The sequence below is a fragment of the Physeter macrocephalus genome, chromosome 11 (genome assembly GCF_002837175.3).
Source record: "Physeter macrocephalus isolate SW-GA chromosome 11, ASM283717v5, whole genome shotgun sequence".
In the NCBI taxonomy this organism is placed as follows: Eukaryota; Metazoa; Chordata; class Mammalia; order Artiodactyla; family Physeteridae; genus Physeter; species Physeter macrocephalus.
Window position 1 is genome coordinate 92585327 of NC_041224.1, and position 12711 is coordinate 92598037.

Consider the following 12711-nt stretch of genomic DNA (forward strand, 5'->3'; position numbering starts at 1 on the left):
GCATGAGCCAATTCCTTATTATAAATATATATACATCCTTTTGGTTCCATTTCTCTGGAGAACCCTGAATAATACAGCCACAATGTGTTATCACTTCTAGATGTTATTGTATTTGATTTGTTAATGTTTTGTTAAGGATTATTGCACTATGTTTATGAGGGCTGTTGCTCTATAATTTTCTTGTAATGTTTTTGTAAGGTTTACCTGTCAGGATTGGGTTGGCCTCATCTAATGAGTTAGAAAATATTTTCTCCTCTTCCATTATCTGAAATGATTTGTTTCAGATTGTTATTATTTTTCACTAAATGTTTGATAGAATTCACTAGTGAAATTATTTAAGCCTGGAGTTTTCTTTGGAGGATTTTTTTTAATAGCAAAATTATTTTCTTTCACGGGTAAAAGTATACTCAGATTTATATTTATTCTTGTTTCCATTTTCTAGAGAGTTGTGCTTTGCAAAGAATTTCTCCATCATATAAGTTGTCAAATTTATTGGCATAAAATTGTTCATAATACTCCCTCATTACCTTTGTAATATCTTAATATATGCACTGATAATTCCTCTTTTATTCCTGCTCAGATAATTCAGGTTTTTTTCTTGGTTTATGTGATCAGTTTTGCCAGGTGTTTATCAATTTTAATTAATATATTCAAAGAATCAGTTTTTTGTTTTGTTAATTTTCTGTTTCTATATTATCTATCTTTATTGATATCTTCTCTTCTTTATTTTTTCCTGCTACTTATTTTAAATTCAATTTACTTGCTTTCTTAAAGTGGAAACTGATAGTTTATCTTAAACCTTTAAATATTTCCAATGTAAGTATTTGAAGCAAAATACAACAACAAAAAAAATCATTCTAAATATTTTTCTTAGCTGAATCAAACATATTTTGTTATATTTAGTTTATTGCAATTTAGCTCAGAATATTTTGTATTTTCCCCTACAATTCCTTCTTTACCTCATGGGTTAAAGTGTATTGTTTAACTTTCAAATATTTAGTGATTCATAATTCACATCTATTATACTAAAAGAATAATTGTTCTATGATTTCAGTCTTTGAAATTTAATTATACATGTTTTATAGCCAACATATGCCTTTCTTGATGAACAGTCCATGTGCATTGGAAAAGAGTGCATATTCTAAAGTTGTAGGTTGTAGTTTTTTACTATTGTCACTTAGGTCAAGATGGTTGATAATGCCACTTAGATTTTCCGTATCTTTTATATGTCCTTAATAATTTTTGACTTAACTGCTGTATCAGTTATTGAGAGAAAACTACTAAAATATCCAATAATGATTTTACTTTAATTGATTTCTTTCCTTTGCTGTTTCTCAGTTCTCTCAGGTCCCTTCTTCTACTTTGAAGCTGTTGTCATCAGGTGCAAAGTAATTCATAAATGCCATATCTTCCTGAGGTATTGACCCTTTTATCATTATGAACTGCTCAGATTTATCTTTATTAATGTGCTTAGTCTAAATAGAGCCATTTTTTCATGGGCTATCTTCTTCCATCCTTTTACATTCAATGTATTTGTTTCTTTGTATTTAAAGAGTGTCTCTTGTAGATAACATGTGGCTGGGTCTTACTATTGTATCCAGTCTGATAATCTCTGCCTTTTAATTGTAGTGTTTATTATATTTACATTTAATGTAATTAATGATATGATTGGATTTAAGTCGACAGGGAGGTTTTTTTTCCATTTGTATCATCAATTTTTGTTCTTCTATTTATCTTTTTTTTGCTTTTTGGGGGGTTTATCCAAAAATTTAATATTCCATTGGCTTTTTAGCTATAGCTCTTTGCATTATTTCTATAGGTTGCTCTGAGTATTATAATATATTTACTTATCATAATTTACTTAGAGCTACCCCTGTACTAACTCAAATAAAATATTAGAACCTTGTAACAGTCTTGTTGCACTTATTGCCCCACCTCAATATTTTGTGCTATTATGTGAAATTATGCTTTACATATATATGTACAAACATTATAAACTACATGAAAGAGTGTGGTAATTTTCACATTAAACCATCCTAAGTCTTTTAAGGAAAGACTATTTATACTAAAAGAATAATTGTTCTATGATTTCAGTCTTTGAAATTTAATTATACATGTTTTATAGCCAACATATGCCTTTCTTGATGAACAGTCCATGTGCATTGGAAAAGAGTGCATATTCTAAAGTTGTAGGTTGTAGTTTTTTACTATTGTCACTTAGGTCAAGATGGTTGATAATGCCACTTAGATTTTCCGTATCTTTTATATGTCCTTAATAATTTTTGACTTAACTGCTGTATCAGTTATTGAGAGAAAACTACTAAAATATCCAATAATGATTTTACTTTAATTGATTTCTTTCCTTTGCTGTTTCTCAGTTCTCTCAGGTCCCTTCTTCTACTTTGAAGCTGTTGTCATCAGGTGCAAAGTAATTCATAAATGCCATATCTTCCTGAGGTATTGACCCTTTTATCATTATGAACTGCTCAGATTTATCTTTATTAATGTGCTTAGTCTAAATAGAGCCATTTTTTCATGGGCTATCTTCTTCCATCCTTTTACATTCAATGTATTTGTTTCTTTGTATTTAAAGAGTGTCTCTTGTAGATAACATGTGGCTGGGTCTTACTATTGTATCCAGTCTGATAATCTCTGCCTTTTAATTGTAGTGTTTATTATATTTACATTTAATGTAATTAATGATATGATTGGATTTAAGTCGACAGGGAGGTTTTTTTTCCATTTGTATCATCAATTTTTGTTCTTCTATTTATCTTTTTTTTGCTTTTTGGGGGGTTTATCCAAAAATTTAATATTCCATTGGCTTTTTAGCTATAGCTCTTTGCATTATTTCTATAGGTTGCTCTGAGTATTATAATATATTTACTTATCATAATTTACTTAGAGCTACCCCTGTACTAACTCAAATAAAATATTAGAACCTTGTAACAGTCTTGTTGCACTTATTGCCCCACCTCAATATTTTGTGCTATTATGTGAAATTATGCTTTACATATATATGTACAAACATTATAAACTACATGAAAGAGTGTGGTAATTTTCACATTAAACCATCCTAAGTCTTTTAAGGAAAGACTATCTATAGTCTATATTTATAAGACAGACTATAGATAGATAGAACTAGATAGATAGCTCTAGATTTTATATTTATATATATAGTATATTTATCCACATATTTATACTTTAAAGAGGTATTCAGTCTTTCTCACAGATCCTACTTACGACTTGGTGTCATTTGCCTTCAGCCTCAACATCTTCATTTAGCATTTCTAGTAGTATGGGTCTTTTGGCAATAAATTCTCTTTTACTTTTTTTAATTCTAAAATATGTTTATTTCACTTTCATTTGTAAAGTGTACTTTTCTTATATATAATTCTGATTTAGCAGTTTTTTGTTTTTTACTTTTCCTTTAGTACTTTGAAGATATCATTCAGTTGTCTGTCTTCCCTACATTTTGAAAAGTTACCTTCATTTCTATTGCTTTACCTTATAGGTATTGTATCTTTTTGTCTCTGGCTACTTTCAAGATTTTCTCTTTAGCTTTGGATTACAACAGTTTGACAAAGATGTACCTATGTGGGATTTTCTTTGTATTTATACTGCTTTCTGTCCGTGAGCTTCTTTGACCTATAAATTGATGTTTTTCAGCAAATTTGAGAAGTTTTCAGCCATTATTTTTTCAATTTGTTTTGTTTTTGTTGTTGTTCTATCCTATTCTCTCTTATCTTACCTCCTGGGTCTCAAATTACATGTATGTTAGACTTATTGCTATCGTCTCACAGACAGCTGTGGCTTTGTTCAAGTTTCTTCTATCTCACTTCTCTTTGTTCTTTAGATTTAATAACTTCTATTAATCTTTCTTCAATTTCACTGACTCTTATACTATCTCAAACCTGTTTTGAAGCTCCTCCAATGAAAATTTTATTTCCATTATTGTACTTTTTGGGTCTCTAATTCCCATTTTGCACTTTTTTTTTTTTTACTAGTTTTATTTCTGTGCTGAGATTCTCCATCTGTTCCTCCATTGTGCACATATTTATCTTTAAGAACTTAAACATATTTATATGTTGTTTTAAAGTCTTTGCTCATTGCAACATCTGGCTCACATTAGGATTTTGTTTTCCATTGATTTTTCATGAGCTAGGGTCACATTTCCTTTTATTTTTACATACCTACTGATTTTTATTTGGATACTGGACATTATGAGTGATACATTGTAAAGACCCTAAATTCTGTTATGTTTATCTGTGGAGTGTTTTTTAAACAGATTTATTAAGGTATAATTGATATACAAAGAACTGTACATATTTATTGTGTGTAACTCCACATATGCAAACACCTGTGATACTGTCACCACAATCAGTTAATAGACATATCCATCAGCGTGATTTTTTTTTTTAATTCTAGCAGGCACTTAATTTGATAGTCAGACTCTCTTCTCTACATTGGCAGTTGCTGAACTCTCAACTCAGTAATTTCAGCTTCCACCATTTTTTTTGTTTCGTTTTGTTTTGGTTTGGTTTGGTTTGGTTTTTCTAGACCTCTCTGTTTCCCCTCCAATTAGTGATCAGCCAAATTACAGATTTAATTTGGGGCTTATCCTCTCTGTAATCCCTTCCCTTTCAAGATTTCCTCCCAAATGTCCCAACTCTGACAATACCAAACTGTAGTATCTCATACCTCAAGTGTGTAAAGTTGTGTCTTTCTGCTATACTTGACATTTTTTAGTCAACCACAAAATGGCAAGTTTCACCTCTTCAGCTCATCTTTCAAAAGTACTCTCTGCTCCAGTTTCTCCTGTTTTTAGTCACTCTTCAATGCCTTCAAAGAGTTGGTTATTTGTTTTTTAAATTTTGTTTAAGTTTGATAACTGTTACCAATGGGAGGGTTGGTCTAAGTAACCTATCGCATAGAAACCAACCCCCAAAGCTTTTATTGTCACTCTAAAGGGTAACAATTCAAGAATCACAAGGGTCAACAGCGTTTAACAAAAAGCGTATACCACATTTTTAACAAAACATGAACAACACAGGAGGAGTCTGAGGGACTTGGTTGTCTCTTTTTGATTAGTTTTCTTCAATCACAAACAGAAGAAATTTTACTGATTATTTTGTGTATTTTTCCCTAGACATTTTGCTAAATAATTACGACAAATCTGATGAGGACAAATTTTTGTTGAAAGAAAAGTTTATGGACAATGTATGAAATCCTGCCAAGCACCAGTTATTCCCTACCCTCTATTTCCCAGGTGCAGGGAGTTAAAAGAATCAAAGTTATATAAAATTCAAGTCTGCTATTGTAATCGACAGGCATGACCTATTTCACCACATTAAGCCCCCCAGTGTGTGGAAAAAGTGGCATAAAAAGAATTGGTGCCAGCTGTCCCCTCTTTGTACTGAGGACCTAAAAGGAAGAAATAAACTGCCGCATTAGAGATTAAGATCAACTATATAAGAAAATATTTCTCAATGTTGAAAGTGATTAAACTCTTCAATGGGTAACCAATGACAGTGTCTGAGGGAATGTTTATGTGAGTGTATGTGTGTGTGTGTGTGTGTGTGTGTGTGTGAACATGTGATTGACTGTCTCTTCTGTATCTAAAAATGATAGTATATGCTTTATCTTGTATGAGTTTTTAATCAGAGCTCTGTCATAAAAGGTTTGTTTTAAATATCTAAAAGATACCATTTAAAAATTGGCCTTATTTTCCAGGATGCATAAGACCACCCAGTATAATAATGTGGCAAGGTCAGACATCTCAGTTAATTGGGACTTTGGATTCCTTCAGAAAAAGGATAAGTTCAACTAAGTGCCAATATTATTTCAGATCCTTCTCATACTACCTCAAGCACTGTACTTACTAGTCACATAATTAGTATTTAATACATACTCAAATGCCAGAATATTTAAGCCAGTGCAGTGAAAAAGTAAACAGTGGTATCAAGAGAGCTTGTTTCAAGACCCAGCTCTGCCATAGAAAGGCAGGCCTATTGAAAGTTTATTCTCTGTGTTGTTCCTGATCTGAGTCTCACTGTGAATGGGTCTAAGGGTGTCCATGGCCATGGGTACCACAATGTCCAGTAGTTCCTAGGATTGAAGAACACTGAATGCTGCTCAGGCAGCTCTGTGAAAGTCACCCTTCTTCTGCTAGATACTCCCCATGGGCTTTCAGTCTTGTTACTAAATAACTAGGGGTAAATTACTTATGGAAATAGGGCTTGGGTCTCTGACTTTGACTACTTTCAAGACATGCTCTAAGAGCTTATTAAGACCTGTTTTTCCTCAATGCAAATTTGTTTGAGCCAATTAAAGGGGAAATAGCTAAATTAAAGATAGCTAACACCTGTATTTGTGCTCTGTGGCACTGTATTAGTCTGCTCGGGCTGCCATAGCATAATACCACAGATGGGATGGTTTAAACAACTGAAACTTATTTTCTCACAGTAGTAGAGGCTAGAAATCTAAGATCAAAGTGCCAGCAGAGTTGGTTTCTTCTGAGGTCACTCTTTCTGGTTTGAAGATGGCCGCTCACTTGCTGCCTCTTCACATGGTTGTCCCTCTGTGCAGGTGCGTGTACCTCTGGGATCTGTCTCCATGTTCAAATTTCCTCTTATAAGGATGTCAGATTAGATTATGACCCACCCTCAGGTACTTTAACTTAATCACATATTTGAAGGTCCTATTTCCAAATACAGACACATGGGTTAGGGCCCATCCCAATGACCTCATTTAACCTTAATTACCTCTTTTAAGTCTGTATCTTCAAATAGAGTCGCACCTGAAGTACTGAGGGCTAGGACTTCAACATATGAATGGGGGTGAAGGGGGGAGGACACACAGCAGGGCTTATAATAGGTGCCAAATCTATCACTAGCCATTTTGGCACATTCACAAACATAACAAAAGACCCATCAAAGACAGACACTTAAACAATTGAAACTATTGAGAAACTACACAATACAGTATACTTTTCGCTTATCTGTCCTCTGCTACATCTTTTGAATCTTCTCTGCTCTTTCTTGCCACAGGGGAAATTTCCAAGCCAAGTTTGCAATATTGAAATGAATAAAGTCATATATTACCCAAATAATGGAATGTCAATAGCTTTTAAAAGTAAAATTTTAAAAAATGATGTAGAAAAATGCAAACAAAACAATATTAAGTAAAATAAATACCAGACAAAACTATCTACATATTATAGTCCTACTAACAACCTTCTAAGGTTCATATGAGGATTAAATTAGTTATATGTAAAACACTTAGAAGATTTTATAGCATTAGGTAAGTATTCAATATATAACTTTTATTATTGCTTTTTATTATTACTTGTATTATCATGTAGAAGAAGAATTTAAGACTTTTACTGTTCATCTGTTTGTCTTCTTCTATACTACAGTACACGACCTTTAGCTGTCATTCATACTCCAGATTTCCTTGTATAGGCTCCTCTTTCATAAGCAACATCTCTATAGAGGCAAGAGTGTCACAGATGAGTATGATGTTTTAAGTCCAGCCTACTTAACAGACTTGAGAATTTCCTTAGAGGTTGCTTTGTGATTGAAATTGAGAGGAATACTTTTCTTTAGCAGACGCTATTGAGCAGTCTGTCAAAAACACACTAGATACAAAGGACTTGAATTACAGGGTTGTTTGGGGAAGGCTCCTGCAGCCTGTAATATCATTAGTCAGGAAGAAGTGGTTCTTATATTAGTCAGGCCCCCTAAGGATGTTGACAAGGATAATAATTCTTTCCCAATGCTCTGATATTGTTTCATATTAAAACAAGAGAGGAAAAAGGCTTTGGGAAAGAATACACATTTTTAATAGAAGCTATAATTCTGTGTGAAGGATTATCTGAATAGTTTGCTCAAGAAATGAAATTATAGAACTTATTCCACTGATATAGCCGTCGAGGAAACGAAGCCAAAGTCCTATCATTCTTTGCAGTAGAAGTTTGTAAGGACAGTTAGCCTCGTGGAACTTCTGTCCATAAGTCCACAGGCTTTTACTTTGCTCTGAAAAGAACAAACTGGTATTATTAACCTGTGCTTAATCTGACTACATAGCTTTATAAAAAGTAAACAGCATTATAGCCACTGAATCCTTCAGGTATTAACATATATAGTTTTTAAAAATGACAAGTCACAAACATAAAAAGAAATACAGCCTCGTGTATAACTTTCGCCACATTGGGTATGGATGGTTAATAATAAATCTTAGTTTAACTAATACAATTTACTTGCCATCATCTTGACTCTATGAGATACGTAAAATTCTGCCTCAATTTATTTGAACATATCAGAAATGTATAACTTTCCTGGGTAATTTTTGGTCCCTGCATTCTCCAGAAAATTACCAGAGGCTTGAGCGGGGTTGAGGTTTGTTCTAGTTGGAGCTCTCCAGGGGGCAGAACTATGTCTCCTTGTTTAACTCTAATTTTTTTGAGTACCTAGCTGTCACTGGATCTCATAGGGAAAAATATAAAATCCCCAATCAATTTAGAAATAGATTTAGACCCAGAAGATAGCCAATTAATGCATCTCAACTTTTCAGAAAGCCTCAGTACAAGCAAGTAGCCCCCAAGGCCCCAGGTAATGATTGCTATTTCCATATTCATCCAGGAGAAAAAAAGCTGGAAACAGCCTTGATTCCAAGAGTGTTTCAGGCCACTGATTTTTATCACTGAGGTAAGAGTCATTTGCAACTAATGTATAGAATCATAGCCTCTTAGAGCTACAAAGATCCATAGAGAAAATCCAATCTAGTGCTCTCATTTTACAGATGAACAGACTGAGGCCTATAGAGGGTTAGGGACTTGTCTGAGGTCACATACTTGTTAATAGCACAGCTGGGATATTGATCAAATGTACCATTTCTAAAAGGCTTAATGGTGCTTGAAAAGGGGTTACTTATCCTAAGTAACTTAGTCCTAAGTAACATAAATGCTTCCCCTTCAATGTTACTTGCACTATTGTTTGTAGAAAGTACAAAATTGTATTTCAGCCCAGCTCCCTCTTGAGATAAATGAAAATTAATACTAAAGCCAAAAGATTTTTGTTTAGAATTTGATGCTGCTTCAAGTAAAGCAGGGCTTAAAACAACTCTACTGATGAGTGTCTCATGCTCACTTCCAGGAGCAAGAAGGATAGGAATGGGGAGAAAGATGCCTGCCACGTTCATGGATAAAAGGGACTTCTGGGCCTTGAATGTTTTTCTCGCAGAAGCAGAGAGTCCCTTTCTCATTTTGAAGAGCATGACTGCAACCGGGCTTGTTGGACTCAGGGGTACCTTCTCCCTAATCTTCTGACTATGGCAGATCTGGGAGACTGTGGGTGGCACTCAGTGTCCAATCACTTCTTGTTTGTACCCCTGTTTAGGTTGCATCTGGATAGGAAAAAAATGGTAACTTGGTTGTTACCATTTAATAAATAACTATGGTATCTGGAGTCATAGCAATGAAATATCTGGGCATAATTAAATATATATATATACGTGTAGATTGTATAAACCAGCATCTTTTACACAGCCTGGTTATGAATTAGTTGAGCCAGTTTGATTACTGGAGTCATTTTAGTAATGAGACTAGCAATATATTCTACAGATTTAGAGGGTGTTGATGAAGTGGATATCTTATAGAAAAGCAATGTGTTGTAGAGTAATAGAGGTATCGGCTTCTCTGTCCCATCTTTAATTGAATTAGAAATTTCATTTGAGAAAGGAAGGTTAGAGTCTCAGTCTCACATTTGGTCTCAAGTAAGCATGGAAGCTGGAATGATAGGTAGGATTTCACCATCATTGTTGCCATTGTCCACTGTCCCCTGAGCACACACTGCCATAGGCCAAAGGGAGGGCAGCTTATCCATGGTGAGAGGTCAGCAGTTTGCAGAGGAGGTGAGAAATTATTACAGCTGCTACATTGCATTGCTTTCTCAGCTGTAAATGAGGCTTCTCATTAATGAATCATGCACACAATTAATGCCAGGGTCTCAGCATTAATTGGCACTAATGGGAACATCTTATGGTTGAAGGGAGAGCTATGGGAACCACTTTAAGTCTGATTGTATTTGTAAGGGAGCTTGGACAATTTACATTTTCCATGAAATTCTAGGGCAGCCTTACACAACACATTTTCATTCCAAACCACAGGTAGATCTGCAGAGAAGTGTATCGAATTCTTCATGAGAGACAATATCAACAAGTGTTTCAATGAGATTTTCCTTTCTCTGCCAGGCATGGCACCTACAGAGAGTGTCTGAATCTGCTTTTTACTGCACCATGCATGCTAAGGCCTAATGCAGTGTATGTAATTTGCTTTATTCCTTTGAGATCATTCAGCAGGGATTCAGTGCAAGTTAGCCCTGAGGAAATTTTGACCAATAAATTTTGTTTAAAAAATGTGTCCTCCCATGGTAATGTACTGTTATTCAACAAAATAGGCTGATGCAGAAGTTTAATCTGAGCTGCCTAGAATGTTTTACCCCTTAAGTGGAACTGCTTTGTATTATTTATTTTTTAGCCCCCCAAAAAGAGTCCCTTGTAATTAGTTTTGTGATGTTTGGCATTGAGGAATGGATATTTACAATGTTGGTATAGGTCAGACTTTTTCAGATCATGCAGCAAATGGGTAAATCCTGCTTCCCAGAACACCTCAAGCCCATACTACACCCTGGAGTGAATTGGAAAAAGGCATGCCTGCCTTAAGGTGGATGCACCCACACAAAGGCACACTGCAGCCCCCACTTGCTACTTCAGTTGGGTGCTCTGGTGCAGTGCACAACCTGTACAAGGTACAGGTACATAATAGCTTTGATATCATCCTTGTGAATGTTAGCACATCTCTAACCCAGCAACGAGTCTGTGGGAGGGACCCAGAACAAGCAAGCTGATCTTATAAAGAAAAATATAGGGCCCAGAGAAGAAGATGTGGAACAGGTCTATGGGGAAGCCACAATAATGACATAATTTTTAGTGGAGGAGAATGTAATAGAAAGCTTGAGCTCCACATCCCTGAAAGCTATTTTTTTCACATTTTCAATACAATTTTTATATGTATATATGTAAATAAACAATATAACAGCACCAAGGACCTCTGTAAAATTTCATCATACAGTTTTTGTGCAGGATGCTTCATCAATAAATGACACTTAATTTGTTTTAAAAACATTTGATTTCAGAAAACTCTTTAAACTGTCCATCAAAAACTGGGTGGGATTTTCCAAAGACACTCAGATATTCGAATCAATACAATCTGTCTTCTGAATATCAGCTTGAGTTACACAGGTTAAGCTGAGGACCCTTCGCATAGTGTTGAAGATATGATGCAATTTGCACTTGAATTGGCATTGCACTTCCTCAGACTTAGGCTGCCATCATCACAAGTATCTTCCATCCCTGAGATCAGGTACATCAAGATGGCTTATCATCTAAATCACATTGGTGAAAATACCTGCTAACCAAGCAGATTAATAAATTCAAATTCATCTTTGCTGTCCACTAAGAGCCTCACTTCAGAGCACCTTCTTGCAAGCTGCCAAATTAGTGATTGATCCTCAGGTAATAAAGGTTTTCCAAGACAAGCCAATAAAGCATAAAGTCATCATCCCACTTCTGTAATAATTCTCTTTCTCTAAGCCACTTACTCGTATATTCCAAGACACTAGTTACTGTTGACTGATTTATTCTGCTAACAATAAGAAGCAAGGGAGGAAAACCAATCTGGGTATAATCCATCCCAGGACTTTAATTTGTAGCTGATCCAACAGCCCCTTCTGCATATAACATTTCACCCAGACAAAAGTTTTTACAGCTTTCTTCATCTTCAGATTTTGGAAGAATGAAGGATATTTATCCTGGGAAAGGAGAAATAATTACATATTTTACATAGTTGAAAGGCATGATCCTGTTACTACCCAACTGCTGAGATTTCCAGTGACTTCAGTGTGTGTTCACGCTCTGTTGAACAGTTGAAAACGGTGCCACTTGTTGCTCTTGCCTCTGAAGTTTGGAGGAATATCCTTTAGGAGCAGGTTTTTATTCTGAAAGAGAAACATTCACACTTTGCTTCCTTTTCAAATTCTTTGGGTCGATGTGAGCTACCACATCTGGACATTGAGCTACTTCAATCTAGACTGGCCTCAGGGATTCCTGAGGCATCCTTGGGGATAGAGAGAGAGCTAAATTTTCTGTCAAGTTGCAGGGCTCCACTGGCAACAGCTGAGGCATCAAGTCTTCCACTGCAGACTCCACTGGCACCTATGCCATGGTTTTCAACTCAGCCAGTTCCACCCAGCACATGTGCCAAGTCTAGGTTGGTCACTGCACAGGCACACAAATAAGCACTTTTGGCAAAGAGATGAGCAAAAGATAGGCCTTAGGGGGCTAAATTATGTATGAGTAAGCCTGTTGATTGTATCAAAGTTAAGGTTCCAATGGTGTAATGAAGATTTTGAATTTAGTTCTTTGCAGAAGTAGTGATCAACATCCTCCAAAGGTATTTTTATTTTTAATCAATACAACCTTAGAGTAATTTGTTCTACAGTTCATCCATTGTCAGAAGTAAATATTTTCTTTAGGATCGAGAATTTATTGCTGGAAAATAATGTAGGAATCTTTTAATCCTACCCTTTCATTTCACAGATAAGAAATCATGTGTACAGCTCAGTGATACATAGCTAGTTAATAATGATGGAG

The 12711-nt window shown here is 35.0% G+C and overlaps 1 pseudogene; it reads right to left on the bottom strand.

The window, feature by feature from the left end:
• Positions 1-11427: 11427 nt before the first annotated feature.
• LOC102984610 (gem-associated protein 2-like) lies at positions 11428-12346 on the bottom strand (annotated as a pseudogene).
• Positions 12347-12711: the final 365 nt, after the last annotated feature.